The 22,394-nt window shown below is 34.2% G+C and overlaps 1 protein-coding gene across 7 annotated transcripts in view; it reads right to left on the reverse strand.

Annotated features, from left to right (window-relative positions):
* Positions 1–21,909, reverse strand: part of LOC150103183 (uncharacterized) — a 167,124-nt gene extending 145,215 nt beyond the window's left edge. For all 7 annotated transcript variants that reach the window (XM_090397558.1, XM_090397555.1, XM_090397556.1 and 4 more), the window contains exon 1: positions 21,775–21,909. The gene's annotated coding sequence lies outside the window, so the exon portion shown is untranslated. The remainder of the gene's footprint in view (positions 1–21,774) is intronic.
* Positions 21,910–22,394: the final 485 nt, after the last annotated feature.

A 22,394-nucleotide genomic window follows, 5' to 3' on the forward strand; every position in this document is an offset into this window, starting at 1 on the left:
ACCAATTTCTTCAATACCTTAACTATTACTACTGAGAGGCCTATAATTTGCTTGTCTTGGAGTCACTTTATGCAGTGGGACTATTGTTTTGCTCTCTTTCCACTCCATAAGCAAATTCCCAGTACTGAAGCTTAAATGAAACAGATTGATCAGAGGAGCTGATAATTCCCTCACGTTCTCATAATACACAAGCTGATATGCCATCTAATCCCATGGATGTATTCATATTAAGGATTTTGCAATATTTTAAGCACCTCCATTTCTTCAACCTCTATTCTCCAATCAGTCAATGTCACCATCTAGATTCTAGATGGTAAACCCCTGCAAAATGCTCACCTGTTAATTCAACTATTTGGTTTTGTTCTGTTACCTCCCCACCGTTATTTTTAAATTGATCCTTCCATAGTCATTCCTCCTTTTATTTGCCACACAGCAAAAAGAAAAAAAAACTCTCTAGGATTTCATCATCTAACTTTCTTTCAACTCTGCTTCAGTTCCTCTGTTATCATTAGAAAATCCTTCCTCCATTCTGTTCCTCTGTCCATGCATTTTATTCTTAACAGAATTTCATCTTTGGTCAACCAAGTCTAACTAATGCCTATAACTTTTGGTCAAGTTTGAGCTACCCAATTCCAACCCCCCCCCCCCTCATTTTGAATACTTCTGGCATTAGCATACATAAATTGAAATACCTGTCCCACAACCTCCCTTACACCTTTGTGTTGCTTAGCATGATTAGCCCAATGCAAGCCATCCACCTTATATAAATCCTTCCTCCATCAAGCTCATCATTGATGACGAGTTTGATGGAAGAAAATCTGCACACCCAAGTCATTCGCAATCATGGCTCTCCAATCTCAGCACTGTGGCAGACTCAACTTTTACTTTCTTTTTCACATGCAATAGCAAATCTTTCATATCTTCTCACATACTACACTTGTCACCTGCTAAATTATTTGTACCAACCAACCAAGATAAACATCTTTCACATACTCTCTGCATCCTTGCATCTCTTTCAACTACATTTCTGCATCCTTACAACATAACATCCTCATTCTTTCCACCAGGAAAACAGATTTCATCACTCTACTCAAGCACACCTCTTATCAATGAATCATACAAAATCCAATTCTCATTCTCACAGTTTTTTTCTTTCATACTCTGCTTTCTCTCCCTTGTATTTCCCCCTTTCTTCTCTTCTGTGTGTCATATCATCTGCCATGTTTTACCAACCACTCAAACTCACGTTGTGTTCTGTGGAGAACTCTATGAAAGTGCACTATCTTTTCATTAGCATCTGGTCATTTTCTACCACTTCATTCATACTTATGCCACTTGTAACACCAACTCCTCATTGATCGCATTATCATGCATTTTGTCTTTCAACTCACTGCTATCATTCTTCTTACTCTCTTCACACTTCTGGCATTTGCTCACAAAACAGGACAAACATATTCTCTAGTTCCATTCTCCAATAAACCTCTTGCTCTACATAGTGCATATAGTTTGCATGTGCTACAGTGAACTAAATCATGTATGTTAAAATCGCCTGCCATTGGTTTGTGCATCAGTGTCATGACACACAATATAGCATACAATAAAATAAACATTTGAAAATTACAAAATTAAACCTACTAATGCAAAAAGAACTCTTAATTCAGCAGAAAATCATGATATGTAGTACCCTCTGCCCTCTTGCAGATTGGGGTGTATACTAATGCCTGGAATCGTCCTGTGGATTCCAGGCTTCTGGGAATAGTCAGTCATTATCGGGGGGGGGGGGGGGATAATAAACACCTTCAATTGAATTGATGTTATCACATATGATCAACAAGAGAAAATCAGTAACGTAACCCTGCCAATGCCCACAATAATTTCAGTTTTCATATAGTAATATCAAATTGTCTTTAGCAAGCAGGCAACTATAGCAAGTCCTACTAACTGATAAACTTTCCTCTTTCTAAACAGCCATATTTAAATCTCCAAAAGGGAAAATTCCTTTCACATACAATGTCACAATGGTATCCAACACTTGTCTTCATGCCATACCATATTTACTAGAATATAACTCACCCTCACATGTATCTCACACGCCTGATTTTACTTTATGAAAAAAAAGGAAATTAAAAAAAGTTTTGTATATAGTTAGCATACGGAAAAAAATTTAAAACTAAGAAATAGAGAGTGAATGTTATGGCAGTTTCAGATATTTTGGAATTCATTTCAACAAAAATCATCAGGTTGCCTTTGTCGTTGAGTTGGGCAAACTTTTGTTAATACCACACCAGTCATATGCATGGAGATGGAAGCAACCAGTAGAAGAAATGTGGGAGTGAGGGCATTGACTTCTACTCAATCTTCGATTGCACAGAGATGAATTAAGAGACCATCATTAGAACTGTTGTGCAATTAGATTTGGAGAGCTTGAGACATGATTTTGTCAGAAGTAATTAATTACAGAAACATTGTGGCTCAAAGATTAAAATATATCATGTGAAGGTGAGCAGCTGATCGCATAAATAACATTAATTAAAATTTAAATGCATTCATTTTATACATAATGTGAGCAATTATAAATTATAATGAATACTGAAATTTTAATTATAATTGTAAATCTAGTTTCTTCCTGAAAAACTTGTTTCCGAAAATCCCTGCATATATCTCGTACCATGATTTTTTAACTTTCATTTTGGGGAAAAAAAAGTTCGAGTTATATTTGATACAGTAATGTTTCAAATACCTCAATAACTAATGGGACAGTTCTTTGAGTTGCAGTGATTGGAATTACAAAGAATTATGATCACTATATTGTCCTACCCTTCTGAATTGGTATGTGTGATGAAAAAACAGTTTCTGGAAAGAAATTCTTTCCTGGAGATGAACAAAAATTACTAAAACTGATGTGGATGGAGTTAATAATGGCTATAAAGTAATCTGATATGCCTAATTTTTAAATTAAACAGTCCAGCGAAACATCAAAATAGCTGCCTAAATGACTGCCATGCCAAAAACAAATATCACAGCATGAAAAGTTCAGTAGCTATCCAGTTTTATTTATGGCATCCCAAGTATTCTATGCATCAATTTTTAGTACAGGTAGCTCTTATTATATGTGCTTTCATTATCCACATTTTTGCATATATATATATATGGTTTCATTTCAGTACATAAGGACTATTGCTATTTCCTGTCTAAAGTGTAGAAGCTTCTGAGAATACCATTTCCTACCTCTGTCTGCTGTGCTCAGTGTCCAATTTTGTGTCTACTGCTTTATTAATCTATGTGGCCTTGAATAACAATACATTTTCAATGAATATTTTTTGATAGAGTTGCACAATGCATTATTCTTGAAAATAAAGAACTACAGGAAAACCTTGCTTAATGCGTGCTAAGCAAAATTGTATTAAGCAAATATGATAAACAATAACGTAAATTTGAAAAAAAATTATGTATAATCTATATTAGAAGATAAAATCATCATGGTTAAATAAAAATTTAAGTAATTGATTTTTATTAATGTCTAAACATTTGATTGAACTACTTTTTTACAAAAAAAAATTAAGTAAAGATGTTTGAATAGTGCTCAAGTTTTTCATCATGTCATGCAATTTGCGATATCTTTATCAAGATTTCAGTGGACTTCGAAGCTTCATTCCAGGATCAGCAAACAAAATTTCCTTAGCATGCTCAATGTGATTGAAAACTAGCTCAAGTTCTTTTGCAGTTAGCATGTTAGTCATAACATTCTCTTTCTGTTTGTACTCCTTATCTTCTTCATATGCACGCTGTTCTTCTAGTTGAAGGAGATCATTCTCGCTTAACTATTCTGCAAAATGAAGGAAAAGTGATTGAGCAAGACAACGGAGTTAGCATGTGCACTTGTGACGTTTGCTTTGAGTCAATTGCCGAGCGTCACCAGCCACCTACCGCAGCACTGCCACTTGCTGCTACATTGACAAGTGCCGTGGCTCACTACAGACAGGAGATAAAATATTTTGCGCAATGTAAAATTTCACATAAAGTAAAAAAATCACGTTAACTGATTAATCACTCGCTTAAAGCAGTAAATAGTAGCATTTTATTCAATTGCGCTAACTGATTATCACGCACATCAAATTCGCGTTAAGCGAGGTTTTCCTGTACTTTAATAGTTATCTGTTTTATACGTACTGAGCATTTTATTAACTACTCTTATGCCCTAATAATTATGGAAAATGGGTACATTTTTTATTTGGAATCTCTCATTTGGGAACTTCTATTATCCCATGTTATAAGCTCCCATTTTACACATTATCGATATATGTGGTGATTCTCAAGAATTGCAACTCCTGTATATAATGAGTTACCTGTATACGAGTTTTTTTCCCTCTTTATACATAGCTGTATAGTATACTGGTACCGTGGAAAAATATAAACGTTTTCCACAGTACTAGTATACTATATGGTTAAGGATTATTTTTTATCAATTATAATTTTCTGTACTTTATTTTTTTTACATAAGCAGGGGAGTGGTCTCAAATCAGGCAAGGAAATTCACCTTCCACCTAAAGACAACCAAAAGTATCCATGCACACACACACAGTGGAAAATAAACAGCCTCATAACCAGTTAGAGAGCAGATACAATAAATACTTAGCCAACCAGGCTGGAAAATTAGAGCTTTTGGAAAGTAATTAATAGCAATGATAGTAATACTAGTGGTATTTTAATATTATTCCTTTATGGAATACTCTGGTGGATATGAGTAATCGACATATAAGCCTAACAAGTTTTCTGGAAATAAAACTAGTTAGGCTAGACTAAAATATTAATCATAAAAACTTTAATACTTTCCTATATTTCGCCAATGTTACATTGCCATCATTAGGGAACATGAAAACAATGATATGTGCATGCAAGCACTAACACTGGCATATGAAGCTGAAGAAAGGCAACCAAAGTTAGGGCCTAGAGTCCTAAACAGCAGCCTTTAGCATAAAGGTTAAAATGAGTAGTCTTGAATATTGGGCTCAAGAATCTTAGGATGTATGCTTCCCAAATTTGTTGAGGTTTGGAAAGTTTTTCAGGGCTGAAATAGATTCAAGGAATAGCTTTCATACTTGTACAGGTATCCCTTGCTTAATGCAGCAATCCCTTGATATATGCGGCAAGAGTTTTGATTAACACGCCTTTAAATTTACCACGCAAAAAAACATGCAAGCCTCGTAGCATGAGCACGATGACATAATTCCTCCCACGCAGCCGTACTCCCAGAGCCTGAGTGTCAGTCAGTTACTTCGTTGCCAGCATTAAGAATGGCTGTATTACAAGCTCCAGTTGTTCTGCTGTACGTATTTACAAATTACGTTCTTCGTAAATTTTACAGCCCATTAATCATGTCGAAGAATAAGAGCAATCCCACAACCAGGTCATAAAGTGAAAAAAAGAAGAGGAAAGTAATTACCTTAGATACAAAACTTGATATAATTAAAAGATTTAAACTGGTGAAAGTAAAAGTAAGATCGGAAGCAAATTGGGTTTTAATGAGTCTACAATATGGACTGTTTTATCCAAAGCTGATGGGTATTGCGAGCAAGGTAAAGTTGCATCTACTAGTATGCAATGCACACTTAACCGGAGTGCTATAATGGTTGAAATGGAAGATCTATTATTTGCTTGAAAAACTGCAATCAAAAGAGAATTCCAATTAGTGCCTATAATATCACAGCCAAAGCTCTAAGCCTGTTTTCAAGACTTAAATAGACTAAATATAAAGAAGACAATTCAAAATTCACAGCTAGCAAAGGCTGGCTTGAAAATTTTAAATCTAGGGCTGGAGCTAAAGAATGTGAAAATAACAGGTGAAGCTGCAAGTGCCGATGAAGATGCTGCATCCACATTTCCTGCTGAGCTGCAGAAAATTATCAAAGAAAAAGCTGATGTTGATGATTGGTAGTGGAGGTTGGGTGTAATGGTGGTGACAGAGTTGTACAACAGGTGTCTTCCCACAATGAGTCTTCAGACTCCTTGGAGGTGTCACGAATAATAATAATAATAATAATAAATGATTACGATTACCACCAAATTTTCAATGTAAATGAAACTGGTCTCTATTGGAAAAAAATCCCATGTAGAACTTTTATATCAAAAAAAAAGCAGCAGCACAGCCTGGCTATAAAGTATCAAAAGATCACTTAACTGTTATGCTTGGAGGGAATGCTAATGGAGATTTTAAATTGAAGCCGCTGCTTGTCTATCGAACTCAGAACCCAAGGACATTAAAAGAACGTAACAAGAACTCTTTACCCTTGGCAGGCGAATCAGAAGGCATAGGTTATCCAAAGTCGATTCGAAGATTGGTTTGTCTTATTTTTGCATGGCAGTTGAAACTTATTGCAAGAGAAATACATTAGCTTTCAAAGCTCTTTTACTATTAGATAACGCACCTGGTCATCCAAATTCTCTTAATTATCTGTGAGAGAATGTGAAAGTTTTATTTTCCCCACCAAATATGACAACATTGCTACAACCTATGGACATGCGCATCATTGCAACTTTCAAAGCCTATTTTCTTAAAAAGACATTCTCAAAAGGCAGTAGAAACAACAATGGAAGAAAATGCGATTAAACTCCAAGAATTTTGGAAAAAATGTAACATTAAACACGCAATTGGAAACATTCATGACTCATGGGAGCAAGCGTCTTCTAGCTACATGAAAGCTGTTTGGAAAAACTTTTTGCCAGAATGCGCTAATGACTTAGATTGCTTTCAAAATCCTGTGAACAACGTGGTTGAAGAAATCATTGCAATTGGTGAAGACCTTGGTTTTCATGGTGTTGATGCAGAAGATGTTAAAGAATTATTGGATTCAAATTCAAAAGATTTCAGTGACAACGATCTTCTTGAAATTGAACAACACACATATGAAGACAACGAACAAATAGAATGTGAAGATGAGGTTCCAAAGGAGATAACAGTCAAAGAACAGGATGGAATATTTCGTAGTTTAGAATCGCTTAGGTAGCAAGTAATGGATCCAGATGTTAATTGAAGAATGCTTGTTTGCCGAGGTCTGGAGAGTCATTTTGCTTGTTATTGTAGAATTTATGCCGATAAAAAAAACTAAAATAAAAACTGTTCAAATGACTCTTGATAACTTCTTTTGATAAAAAAAAAAATTGCAGTAACTAATGTAGGCACAAGTATTTATTAAACATTTACTTTGCATTTATTTTTTATCTTTCCTAAAAGAGTACCATATAAAACGAACTATTAATACAGTAATCGATCATGGACAAATTGTACTTTTCACCATTGATTATATTTGATTAATGCTATTTTGATATACACGGTAACATCGAGGGATTAATTAACCGCATTAATTGAGGGATACCTGTATTTAGCGTAGTGTAACTTTCCAAACTTCAACAAATTTGGGAAGCATACATCCTTAAGATATTAAGCCCACTAGGGTGTGCCATTTAGGACTCTAGGCCTGACTTTGGCTGCAATTTTTCAGCCTCATTTAACCAGTGTTAGTGCCTGCATTCACATATAATTTTTTTTTTTTTTTGTGATCCCTGATGATGGCAACGTAATAACATTGCTGAAACATAGTAAAGTATTGATTCAAGTTTTTATAATTTATAGAATACTGTTTTGAAACATTCCTGATGTTTATATAATTAAAAGTGTAGAGAACAAACTACTGACTATAACATATGAGAATTTGCAAATGACTGCTTATCACTGCTAGTACTATATCATTGCAGAAGGATACTTTTCACTTATATTCATTTTTCTGTATATGAAATAGAATAAATCACAGTATCCAGCAACTCGCTACTGCTCTGACAAATACTACTAACACCAGCTCTGTGAGAGATGACATTAATGGAACTAGCAGATGATAGCCTGTAGCTCATCATCCCAGTGATCGATAGCAGATATGTTTATTATGTGAGGTGAAAAATGGGATAAAATGTGATTTAATGTAAATTTCCCAAAAGAGCCAGGCTAGATGAGATATATCAACCTTAACAAAATGTAATTTTATTGATATCCTTATGCTTCATATTTTTGTTTTTCCCATGACAATGCCAAAATTTATTTTAGCAGCAAATGCACCAATTGATGCGTTTCCAGATGCTTGTAAAGGACAAGATAAAAGCAAGTTTCAGGCTGACTACTTGCTGGAAGTAGGGATAGGTCTGGAGTTTAGGTAAGCAAATGCAAAGTATTAATTTTCTGTTTTGTTATTTGGGGGGGGGGGGGGGGGGGGGGGGAAGAGAAGGGTTTCAAACTTTTATGAGTTTGAAACTATTATGAGCCAATCAACTTGACCCTATGTGAACTTGTTTTTACTTATTAATTACTGAATTTAGTAACTAGTACCTTACAACTAAAACTCACAACTGCTTCGTTGAGTTTGTGTGACAGAATGAACAGACATTAAAGTGTCATTTTACATGTCTGAGTGCTAATATTTTAGTAAATAAAATTACCACTATAATGAGTGTTATATTATAAAGGTTCTACAATGGAATGTTACAATTTTACAGAAATATGTAATTGAAGCAAATACCTCAAAAGTTCAGCAGTCATCTTCACATCACTGTGAAGAACAAGAGCTAACCACTGACTCCACATATAAACCTTTAACTCCCTCCCACAAAAAGTTATAAAGCTATAGTACATACATTAATACTGTGGTCAGACTGAGGATTTTTTTCTACATTTTTATTAATTTCGTGGTTTTTTTTGTATTTTTTTATTTATTTTGCACATTGTTTTGTTTGAAAATCCTGCTCAAGAGACCAAAGATGGTACTTTTTTTTTTCAAGGCACCTCAGGCTTCCATTCCAATAAGTGGGATAGTGATCTTACACTGGATGTTGATCTCCAACCTAAAGAATCAGAGGCATCCATGCTGACGCAGAATTTGAACTCTGCCCACTAGGCCAACAAATGTTGACATTTAAAAAAAAAATGTTTAATAAGATTGTCTTAGTTGATGGAACTACGAATCAATTAGATGAAAATAATATCCTTATTGTTGGAAGTTTTTCCCCCACTTGGTTAGACTATAATACATTTAGTTTAACCCTTTATCCAAGTGTATGCAAACAAAGTTTGCACCTGAAGTATCTTCAGGACCGAGACAACTGGTGGTAAAGGTGGATCAAGATCTCACCACTCCTGATGAGAACTTGGAATGATGAACTGACAAGGAATGATGAGAGCTTGGTCCACCTTTACGAGTTGCCTCAGTCCTGAAAATACTTCGGGCACAAACTTTGTTTGCTTACACTTGGATAAAGGATTCTGGTTCCCATCTGCCATACGGCCGGGGGAGAGTAGCTATATGCTACCATTCTAGGGAGAGATGATTATGAGCAAGGTGGTTTCCCGTTGCCTTCCTTGCCGTAAGTATTTATGACTGTAACCTGTGTGTTCACGGGGCCGGTTTGCCTGCTTGCAGGATGAAAACCCCCAGATAAACTGACAGAAAAAACCCTGCTGCCCACGCCCAAGACCGGCTAACTTGGCTATGGCTGAGGAAGATCCTTAAGCTCCTCACGTCGTGGACGGGAATCGAACCTCGGACACTCCTTCCCCAGGCATATGGTTGCGAAGCGCAAAGCCACTAGGCTAACCGCATGGACGGATAAAGGATTAAACTAAATTTATTATGGTCTAACCAAGTGGAAAAAACTTCCAACATCTTTCTCTAAATCCAGAGTAACTGATATAGGTAAATTTAACTTCTCCATTGCTTCTGTCTAGGTATCACCATTTCTGGGTCTGACTCCCACTGACGAGACCTCAATAAAGGTCAAACCGGTCTGGGTAGTGGCTCTTCCCTTAATGCATAGCATTATACATGTCTGCAAGGAAATGTGCTTTGCATTATGGAAGATACTAAGACAAGGAGTGATGAGAGCTTGGTCCACCTTTACCAACAGTTGCCTCAGTCCTGAAGACACTTCAGGTGCAAACTTTGTTTGCTTATACTTGAATAAAGGAGTAAACTAAATTTATTATTGAAAATAATATCCAAAAACATTGTTTTTATCTTACTGGAATTTAATTCTAGTAAGATAGAAAGAGTTAAAATTTCGGTTTTTGTTTTTTTGCAATATAAAGGAATATTCATATTTAATATTGTAAATCCAAATATTATACAAATAGTACAAATGTTGTATACATTTGTACTATTTGTAAATGTTGTACAAATAGTACAAATACCTTAATTTCACAATGGTCTTAAAAATGAATATTATACTGTACACAGTTTGAAATGATTATACTGCTAAGCATAATTCAACAATAGCAGCATACCAAACCAATATTAGTTCACATAACTGTATACTGTTCTACAGTAACATTAAAACACTAACAGAAAGAACGTATTTGTTTCATAGGAGATGTCACCTCAAATGTCTACCAGATAAATTGTATTAATGTTAGAAACTTAATTTAACTTTATGATGTCTACACAAAGTGTGCTTCAGGCACACCAAAAAAGTCCTCATTTGGATTCTTTTATGGCAACCCATTCACCAAAGCTAGCAACATATAGCACATGTAGTGTCATAGATGTGAAATTTCTTACAGTATTTCATATCAGTATACAAAATCTATTACTTCAGTTTGCTCTTTCAGGAAAATGAAACAATACGCTCATATCTGCTATAGTAGGTGTCTCTAAAACGGGGCTATTACTCTGCAATTATTTCAGCCACTCCTTTCTTTTTCTTCTTTACTTGGCATTTAGTTTAGGAGATAGCAAACAGCTCAAATTATTGAAAAAAATTTTTACAAAATAGATTTCCTGTTATATTTTCCTTTACATTCATGCCATGCAAAAGATAGTTTTTTTTACCCCCCTTAAAAAGAAGTCCTGGATGTTATAGTAATTGTTGCGATTTCTAAAATCAGCTATATCTTAGATAAACTAGCTAATAATCCTTACTGCCTTAGAATTGCTAAGCTAAAAGCTGAGAGTACTCATTGTTAATGAGAAACAAAAGAAAACTTTACACGAAACAGCTCCAAGCAATAGCCCAGTATATATTAGAAATTCGTTTTCATCCTCATTTATTCTAGACAAAAATTCTTAATTTCTTTTGTAGGGTGATATTTTCTCAAAATTAATTTTGCTAACTGTACCAAAGACCATATAATTTGTAATTTATAATAATCCGTTTGGTTTATTATTGAAAAATTAAATTATCTGATGCAATTATCTTTTTGAAGAAAAAAAAGTACGATATGCGCACTTGTTCACCTTTTTTAAGGGGGGAGATAGTATTTAGTCAAACCAAGTAATATTAAAAGTAGAACCATAATATTAAAAATATTACATGTTATGAAAACTAGCAGTAAATGCATTGCTTTTCAAATAGGGAATTTTGTTCTTCACGGAAACCTTAAGAGGACAAAAAAAACTCTCAATACCTAAACAATCCTCAAAGTCAGAGAGGTGAACTGCAGTTAGTGCATCAGAGTAATTATCAGGAGAGCCTAAGTCTTCATTTCAGCTTTGCAAAATAAACAGCTCAATCTATTTCACATGCATGAAATATGTGAAATGAATGAATCAATCCATACTACACTTATTTCATAACCATCTATAAATATAAATGTGCAGTTGGTTATGAATACTCCAATTTTTTTTTTAATCTCCTTATATTTAATATCCCCATATTTTCTGTTTATTTAGGATTATTTTGCATCACAATATGAAGACTTTCAGGCTCTTGTTTAATAAAAAGCAATTCTATAAATATAATATTGCATTCTATAAATATAATAAACCTATCAAATATTAAAAGTAGAACCAAGAAGCTTCAATTTGGCATTAGTAAGATATTGAAAGGAGAATATTATGGATTCATCCATGTTTTACAGCCAAATGTAAAACATTTTACCTGAGCTGATGAAAGCTCTGGAAAATTCTTGACACTTTTGCTTTTTTTCATATTTAACAATAAAATACAATTTTTCTTCATACTCTATTTCAGTAGCTTATTCTAAATTTATTTTTATTTACTCTCAAATTTAAAATTTGATTCTGCACCTACAGAGAGTTCACTAACTTTTGACATTAAATTATTTTGGTGTATATATGTATATAATAGGTGTTTTCTGTATGGTCATTATGAGAACAAACAGTTTGTAGCACATCACTAGGAATAGAGATGGAAGGGTATGATGGGTTTTGTAAGGATAGGAGTAAAAAGGGGGGGGGAGTGCTATTGGTGATAGAGTTATGTCCACACAAAGTAGAGATGCAAGAGGGAAATAGTGCCAGTGGTTTTGAGGCAGTATGGTGTGAGTTAGAGGTGAATGGATTCAAATACTTGGTTGGATGTTGTTATAGACCAGGTAATGTGGATGGTGGTGATAATGAAATGTATAATCAAATTAGCCAAGCATATAAGAAAAGGGTGATCATTATGGGCTATCCCATCATATAGCCTGGAAATGATGAGATAGCAACTGGAAGTAAAAAAGAAAATGAGTTTCTTGAGGGATAACTACCTCAGACAGTATGTAACAGAGGGTACACGAGGATTGAGGGTCTTGGATTTGGTCATCTCATCAGAGGATGTAATTATAAATGAGGTGTCAGATTATCCACCAATTGGTGAGAGTGACCATGAGGTGATTACCTGGGTGGTGGCCAGCAGTGTGAGGACCTCTGTGAGAAAAGGGTATATGTGGAACTACAGGGGGGGGGGGGTGATTGTGAAGAGCGCAGGAGACAGCTTGCGGATGTAGCAATGAGGAGTTAGCTGTTAAAGAGATCAATGCAGCTTGGGGATTTTCAAAAACTATCTGGTAGATGCAATGTCTAAATGTATTCCAAAGGTAAGAAGGTTAAATAAGATAGATGTGAGATGGATGAATAAAAAGATTAAGCATGCAATACAGAGAAAAAGGGCATTGTGGAGGCAGTATAAGAGAAGTGGAAATAACCAATTCCATGAGGTCTACAAAGACCAGACAAGGAAGGGTGACTTGGTTGGTGAGGGTAGCTTAAGAGGTATGAACAGCAGTTAGCAAATGATGCCAAAAAGAATCCTAAGGAGTTCTTTCGAAATGTAGCCAACAAAAGAAAGAATGATTATGGAAGGATGATATTGATAGGAGAAAATGGTATAAAGACAGCTGTTGCAGAATGTGTAGTGGAGATACTTAATGAGCAGTTCATAAAGGTCTTTCAATCTTGTGAATGTGACTTCATGGAGAGATTGAGAGCAGTTGATGATGGGGAGGAGAGACTGACTGTAAGTGAGCAAGAGGAGTATGGGGAGTTGAGTAAACTAGATGTTAATAAGGCTGTGGGACTTGATAATATATCACCACGTATTCTAAAGGAATGTGCCAAGGAGTTGACACCTGCCTTGAAATTTTTTTTAACGAGTCTTGCACTCGGTCAAGAATCAAACTATACTCCTATCGTGTGTCAGGTATTATGGTTAAGTTGTTGGAGAAGCTTGTGAGAACTAGGATCCAGAGTTGGGTTGACAACAATGGTATTATCTTTGATGGACAACATGGATTTGCTAAAGAGAGGTCATGTTATAGTAATCTACTTATTCATTACAATAAAGTGACTGCTTCCTTGGACAGAGGAGAAGGATACACAGTAATATAATTAGATTTCGCAAAGGCTTTTGATAGAGTACCTCATGATAAACTGATAGTCAAACTAGAGCAGATGGGGGGTTGGATATTAGATTAGTGCATTGGACTGGAGACTGGCTATCTGATAGGTATCAACAAGTTGTGTATGGGGGGAGCGACAGCCAGGAAAAGGAAAGTCACTAGTGGAATGCCTCAGGGGTCTGTTTTAGGGCCATTACTGTTTAACTTGTATATTAATGATATTGGTGAAGATTTGAATGGAGATATTCAGTTGTTTGCAGATCATGCAAAGTTGGGATGAACCATGAAGAGTAGCAAAGATGTTGTGGCCTTACAAGAAGACTTGAATAAATTGAGTGATTGGGCACGGAAATAGGGATGCGAGTTCAATGTTGCAAAATGTAAGGTTGTAAAATTTGGAAAACAAAGATGGGATGCTGAATTTATGCTTGGTGAGGATATATTGTTGGAGGTGGAAGAAATAAGAGTGATAGTGGATAAGGATCTAAAATTTAGAGGACACAGAGCCAAAATTGTGAAGACAACACAAAGGCTTCTGGGAATGATGCAGAGGACACTGACGTGTAGAAGTAGGGAGATTCTTGTTCCGTTGTATAAGGCTTTGATTAGGCCACACATGGACTATTGTGCCCAGATTTGGTCACCTGATTTTCAGAAGGATGAAAAGATGTTGGAAAGGGTCCAAAGGTGTCTGACTAAGGTAGTTTATCATCATCATACGCATCAAGGATTTAAGCCTAGTATGGCCTGTTCCAGCCTTAGAAGTCATTGTTGAATCGTTTAAGAGGACGTCCTGGTTTTCTTTTTCCTAATGGCTTGTACTTTAAGGCTTGTTTTGGTAATCTTTCTGTTTTCATTCTTTGAACTTGTTCCATCCATCTATGTTTACATTTTTTTAATTTTTCAATTACTGGTTCTTGGTTTAATTCTTTCATAATATCTTCGTTTCTTTTGTGATCAAATAGGGTATACTTTGCAGTTTTTCTCAAACTTCATTTCTGCTGTTGTTAATCTTTGTTTGTCTTTTTGTTTTATTGTCCAGATTTCGCTTCCATACATTAAGACCGGTAGGGCTAATGTATTTTATACTTTTAGCCTGGTTTGTTTTTGAACTATGTTTGGTTTAAATATAGAGTTAATTACTCCTGTTATTTTTAAATATTTTGCAATTTTTATGTTTATATCTTTTTCATTTTCATAAGTGATCATACATCCTAGGTAGTTAAATGAACTCACCTTTTCTAAGATCTTGTTATCTAATACTATTTTAGTTCTTGCGGGATCTTGTCCTTTAAAGGCCATAGTTTTTGATTTTTCCGTTGATATTATCATACCATAATCTTTGGATATCTCATTTAGATTTAAAATAGCTTTCTGTAAGTCATCTTCAGAATTTGTAATTATTATTTGGTCGTCTGCAAAGAGGAGAGTGTTTAAGTTAACTGTAGGTGAAAGTTTAATTCCTTGATGTAAATTTTTACTCTATTTTATTATTATTTCATTTAAGTAGATATTAAAAAGAGTTGCTGAGAGGGGACATCCCTGTGGGACCCCTTGGTTTATCTCTCTTGTATATGATAGCTCATGATTTAATCTTATTTGTATTTGATTATTTTCATATATACTTGTGACAGTTTTTAGGATATTATTTGGTATTTGTCTTTCTTTTAATATGTTAAATAATATGTTTCTTTTAACTTTGTCAAATGCTTTTTCAAAGTCAATAAATGCAATATGTGTTTCTAAATTATATTCTCTTCTTTTCTCTATTATTAATTTTAGGCAGAAGGTTGGGTCTATACATGATCGTCCTTTTCTAAATCCATTTTGTACCTCTAGAATAAAGTTTTTGGAATATTTCATTAGTTTGTTATTTAAGATTCTGCTGTATATTTTGTAACATGAATTAGTATACTGATACTTCTATAGTTTTTAGGGTCATCTCTATTACCTTTCTTAAAGATAGGAATCACAATTGCTTTTTTCCATTCTATTGGGGGGATACCAGTTGAGTAAATTTTATTTAAAAATAATAAGTCTTCCTTTGAATCTTGTTCCTGCGTATTTATATAGTTCTGAACCTAGCTTATCTTCTCCAGGTGATTTTCCGTTTCTTGTTTCTTTCAGGCTGATTTCTAATTCCTCTTCAGTTATTTCCTTTTCATTTTCGTTAATTGTTTGCCAGTTGTCTTTTTTAAAATATTTGTCTGTCCACAGTTCTGTGTAGTAATTTAGAAATTCTTCTAATTTCAATTCAGTGTTTAATTTTATGTTTTCTTTGGTATCTGCATTTAGGTGTTTCAAAATCTTATATACATTGGGTCTTATTTTATATAAATCATGTTCTAAATTAGAAACAAATTTATTCCATGATTCTCTATGTCTTTTTCTGACTTCTCTTTTAGCTATGGCTCTTATTCTTTTATATTCTATTTCATCTTCTAATCTTTTACTGCTTAACCATTTGTGATAGGCTTCTTTTTTCTTTTTGATTATTTCTTTGATTGTATCATCCCAAATCTTCAGTTTTTTTCTTTTATTGAATTTTTTGGTCTTTCCTAAGCTTTCATTTGCTGCTGCATTTAGTATCATTTTTATATTAAGCCATTCTATTTCTATTTCTTCATTTTGTTTTATTTTATCTAGATACTGGTTAATTCTTTGTTCATATAGCCATTGTACATTTGTGTTATTCAATAGTCTAGTTTTAAAAACAAATGTTTCAATTTTTGTTTCTGTTCTTGTTACTTGTAGCCATTTAGGTGGTAATCTTAATTTTATTTTAACAAGGAAGTGGTCACTGCTTATTTCATATCCTCTGTGAACTCTAACATCTAGTGAAAATTTTGATGTCTTTTCATTTAATATGAAGTAATCTAATATTGATTTCCATCCTCTTGCTGCCAAGTATATTTATGTATGTCTTTATGTTTATAGAAGGAATTCATTATTTTTAGGTTATTATAAACTACAAAGTCAATCAATTTTTTACCATTTCTGTTTAGAGTGTGTTCTCCATGTATTCCTATATTATTATTAATTTTCGTGTTTCCAATTCTTGCATTTAAGTCTCCTGCTAAAATTATGTAATCATTTTTATTTATTTTATTATATATGTTTTGTAGCTGATTATAAAAATCAATATTATCCTGTTCTCTTCCTTCTTCTGGGGCATATAAACCAATTATTGTTAAATAGCCTCTATCTATTTTTATTCTAGCTTCTATTATTCTTTCATTCCATAATTTATAATGTTTTAACTGTTTTGAAAGGGAGTTATGAATCCAAATCATGACTCCTGCTTGTGCTCTTTGGTCTCTGTCGACTCCACTGTATATCACATTAAAATTTTCAGTTCTCATAGTTCCTTTTAATTTCTTTTTTGTTTCAGTGATTACTGCTATTTTAAAATTTCTTTCATTTAATAACTGGTCTAATTCTATTTCTTTATATGCTATTCCTCTTACATTCCAGTTTGCTATGTGTATTATATTTTGTCGTTTCCATTTTCGTTTTCCCTTTTCCATTTCAGGGTCGTTTCCCATAGATTCAATCCGATTATCTTTTTCTGTCAGCTTACAAGTATGGTTACGTTCTCCATGTCAGGGGGACTAGCCTGACGATGGAATAATTCAGTGGTAGGGCTGCTACCTTAAGGCTTCTGAACTCACCTTCTTCCGAATTTAAACCCATAGGAGGAATAGGGTATATTGAAGGGGAAAGGGTAGATTATAGAAGAAATATAGTAAGGTTTATAGAGAAGACATAGTTGTAAGGCCAGAAATGAAAAGACCCCATGGCCCTCGAGTACTCTAATAGCACAAGGGTCATAAGGTAAGAAGAGTTGGCTGATAAGGCCTTATAGGAAAGATTAAAGTAAGTGGGTCTTCCTCAAAGTAGAAGAAGGAGAGGATAGATCCAGCGCTAGGGATGGTCCATGGGGGTGCCGCTTCCCTTACAATCAAGATGATTGCCCCTTATGGCCCTGTTGGTCCACGAGTCCTTATTCAGTATATTCGGACCACCCCACCATATATATATATATACACACACACACACGCGCATGTACACACACACACACACATGGTGGGCTCCCCTATCCGCCACCCAGGGGACGCGCTCTCTAGGGGTTACAGGGTCTCCTGAGAGAAGGGGTAGTTTATGACCTCTGGAATGTCGAGTATGAGGAAAGATTGAGAAGATGTAATTTGCAGGGTCTGGTGAACAGGAGGAAGAGGGGGAGATATGGTAAGGGGTTGTTATAGGATCAATGCTGGAGAAGTTCTATAGAAAATAGTGGGAGAACCAGAGGTCATCCCTGGAAACTGTATAAAGAGGGTGTGAGTATGGGAGTGAGAGGAAGGTTTTTTTCGTGCAGAGTTGTAAATGATTGGAATGCCTTGCCTGAGAGTGTGGTGTCTGCAAGGAGCTTGACACGGTATGATGAGCTGTGTGTGTAATAAAAGGACTTCCCAGATGAGTCTTTGACTCCATGAGGTCTTGGGGTAGTAGTAGTAATAATAAATTCAGCCAGCTGAATACCCAATCCTACTGATTTGACCAAACCACTGAATCTGCCAAATGTTCAGCACATCCTTACTGAAAATTACTCCTTTTCAAACAGTGAAGTAAGCCTTTCACTTTCACATGAAATCGAAAGCAACTGAATTTATGAAATACCCACAGAGCTTTATAGCAAACGCTTCAGCAATTTTCTCCAGAATGATCCCAAATGAGTGGAAAAGAGGCAAATTTTGCCTATACATAAAAAAAGTGATGTTATAATTAGATATGTTATAATATTATACAAGTTCTTGTCAATATGTTATAATATTGACAAGAACTTGTATTCTTGTTTGATCCTTTACCCAAGTGTAAGCACATAAATTTTATGCACAAAATATCTTCATGACTAGGCTACTTGCATATATAGAAGTAGTTGACTTCACTTCAACTGCTTCAGTATCCCATGATGCAAAGACCATTTCCTTTCCTTTATTGAGACCTTTTTACTACTTATAATAAAAACAAAAGTTATCACCTTCAAAGAATACTGAATAAAATAAGAGAAATGGATGCTAAAGAAAAAAAGTCAAAAAATTTTTGAAAGGTTTAATATTAAAATGATCAGACATTATAAGATATGTAGAAGGAATCTGGAGTTCCTTCCACACTTTTGAAACTGTAAGGACTTATCGCAATTACCAATAAATTAACAGATAATAGGTGAAATTATTAATGGCTTGGAAAAATCAGTGGAGTCTGATGCAGAAAATAGCTGACAAAATAAAGATGAAGGTAATTACAAAAATCTTGGTGGAATGACCAGATTTCCTTGGAAAGTCACTTATATTTCACTGAAAATGTTCAGAATGAAGAAAGTTTCAAGCATGAAAGATGCAAATCCATGTTATAAGAAATTTACAGGGGGGAACACACAAGATATTATCCATCTTCGCTAATGAGAATGCACTGACGTCATGTTAAACATCTAGTGAAGGATGAAAAATCAGTGTCTGCTGTCAGGTTAAGTAAGTGTTAATTGTTTACTTTTATGCAATTTCCAATTCATGACAAATTCCAATGTATATTTTAATTTAATTCTGCTTAAAAACTTTCCTTGCCTTGCTGATCTCAAACCAAGGTAGCTGGGTTTCCCCTCTACTAGAAATTCTGGTCTTTTATCCTACATCCGAGCCAGAGCACATAAATCATTAAAACACAAAAATACTATATGGGATAATATATGATGCAGTGTGTAGATGAACAATTTAATAGCATAGACAACGGATTGTGCAATATAGCATAGGAATGTATAAAGAGTGCCCACCTGCAATGAGTCCTTGTACTCCATGAAGTTGCCACATAATAAGATAAGCCAAAATTTGAAACTTTTTATGTCACGTTTTTTGTTTTGAAACGTCCAATGTGTTTGCCTTCATAAGACAACAATTTTATCGTTTCAGGATTACAACAATCAAACTCACTGTCGACCATTAGAACAGTACATGTTAGTATTCATTACTGAAATTAGCATAACACACGTCATGACTGATTATATAGTAAATATTTTATTTGCATTTCGTGATTTTGAATAATTAAAGTGAGGTTCATAAAGAACCGGCCTACCAGTCTGGAACTCGGGGAGTTGGGCACCGCAGACACCAGGGGGGCCAAGCCTCCCTAGTATTAATATAAGAAATTTATTCAATTTCTGATAACTCAAAGTTCTTGAAACTTTAAAGAAACGATTTCTGACTTAACTGAATAGTATGGATAACATATCCCAAGGTGAGAATGCAAGCTGTTGAAAGAGTTCGAAGGCAAATCACAAAATCAATACTGGGATTGTGGAATACTGACTATGAAGACAGGTTGAGAACGTAAGTTACAGATGCTAGTCAACAGGTGGAAGGGCAATATGATTGAGATATAAATTGCTAAGGGATGCTTATCAAATACATACCGAGGATATTTTTCAAAGGGTTGAAGGAGGAAAGGAGATAGAGACAAGAGGTCATTCCTGGAAGTTGCATAAAGGTGTGTGCGTAAGAGTGCTGCATGACTTTTTTGCACGGAGAATGTTATTTATTGCCAAATGAGATGGTAAGTATGCAAACATTGAACCATTTAAGATGATAAACATTATCGCTGTTAGAATGCACCTTACTATTACCTCCCTTGATGAGTCTTGACTCCAGAAGGTGTTTATATAATAATTGGATGATCAAAATCAATTTGATAAATGGCTGAACTGCCAAGCATTTTAAAGGGTTCATTCTTTTAAGCTATCCTTAAATGAAACTAAACATACACACACTACATGATATTGGCATATATTACTACATTTTATTTTATTTTTGAGCAAAATCACTATGCAACAGTTCACTGATACAGCAAAAACTCAAAAGCATGTATACTTTTTTCTTGTAATCTTGTTTCTCAGATATTGATTATCATTCAAAACTTGCCTAACTGGTTGAAAATATGAATTTTTATCTTCATTAAGAGGTGAAATAACAAAATGAAATCGTTCATGACTTACAAAACTAATAAAGATGTAAACTTTACATAAGCAAAACTGTTAATTATATTTTGCTACTAGTCCATTACAAACTACAATACAGTAAGCAAAAACGCATTCTGAAAGAATAATGTACAATTTAGGGAATGAAATACATTTAATAATTGCGTATTGGCTACCAAGATGAGTCATGGGAAACTATGGTAACACCAAGTAATAATAATAATACTACTAAGTTCTGTACAGCACATAGGACTATGATCGGGCTAAACAAGCTATTCTTTTCCGTAACGCTAAATATAGTAGTCTACATCTTACAAGTGAGAACCAAGTACTAGTGTGCACACGCACTCGCCAGCACTGCTTTGGTCGACGTCATTACAAATTCAGATACTCCTTAGAAACGCTGTGGAAATTTCTGAATACATCTGGTTTAGAATGAATCTCTAAGAATCTGATATAAGTGCAACCATTTTTGTTGTTCACACTCTATTGCTTTTATATTTTCGAAAATACATTTTGAGAAAGTTATCATGAAGTACAGCCTACAAATCATTAAACGCAATTTACCTGCATCGCTTAGCACTTTTGTATTTTATTTGCTTTTCAGTAAGGTTTATCGTAACAATTTTAAATTCTCCAAAATTTATAATTCCAGCTATCAGCGCAATTATTGTTAACAATGAAAATTAAGTTACTAATTACTAGATTCACTGAACACGAGTTCGCCTATTACGATATATATAAACCCGAAATTTAGCGCCATTACAAGCAAAATGAAGCATTACGCCATGTTCTACCCGGTATCCATGAAACAAGTGAAAAGACGCCATGACAGTTTGTCAATTTGTGCGGAATGCATTTTATTAAAAAACAAAAAAATGTGAATATCACCCATAGAACCAGAAATCAAATACTCCATTTCGATTCAAGCTATCTTTGTCCTCTAGCAAATAAGGAAAAAAAATAGAAACGTTTCATAAAGCATTCCTAAATAGTAACAATGAAACGCTAGAGTTCAAAATACTTAATAGACGTAGTAACGAAAATGATAACGTATAAAAATATACTCATAGATATACACATATCTTACCCCTGAAAGAACTCTCTATCTTATATTTATATATATACATATAATTTACTTTTATAAAAAAAAAAAAAAACAACTAATCCTCCAAATAGAAATCAGGAACGCTATCTCTCATAACTACGAACATCGCAACTTCTGTACTGTACTATGAAATAATGACGGAGCATGCGTTAGTGAGCTCATCACATGACATTATTGATTGCCTTTTGTTATTACAAAGAAACATGATAGTATTATGCATGCACTTATCAGACAGTTCTAAATTTTGGTTACATGTTAAAATTACGCTGCCAAAATTACACGGGGAAGAAATTACACAAGGATGAAATTACATATAGATAAAAATACACTAAGAAAAAATTACACAAATTTGAATATTCACACCGAAGTTTTTTACTTTAGAGTTTTTAAATTTTTTATAATGAATTTTATATTTATTTTCAGATAAGAGTTCCGTAAATTTTGTAATACTTTATAAGACCTACCTGTTGAGTTTAACTCGATTAAAATATGATTGGTATTTTGTTGTCAAATTAAAAACATAAACTTTCTTAATATTGCAAAAATTACTTTTATTTTAAAAAATAATAAAAAACAAACACTAAGTCATATAAGGAAAAAAC

This window comes from Typopeltis vanoorti, chromosome 9 (genome assembly GCF_054136105.1).
Source record: "Typopeltis vanoorti isolate ZY-2024b chromosome 9, IOZ_Tvanoo_1.0, whole genome shotgun sequence".
Classification (NCBI taxonomy): domain Eukaryota; kingdom Metazoa; phylum Arthropoda; class Arachnida; order Uropygi; family Thelyphonidae; genus Typopeltis; species Typopeltis vanoorti.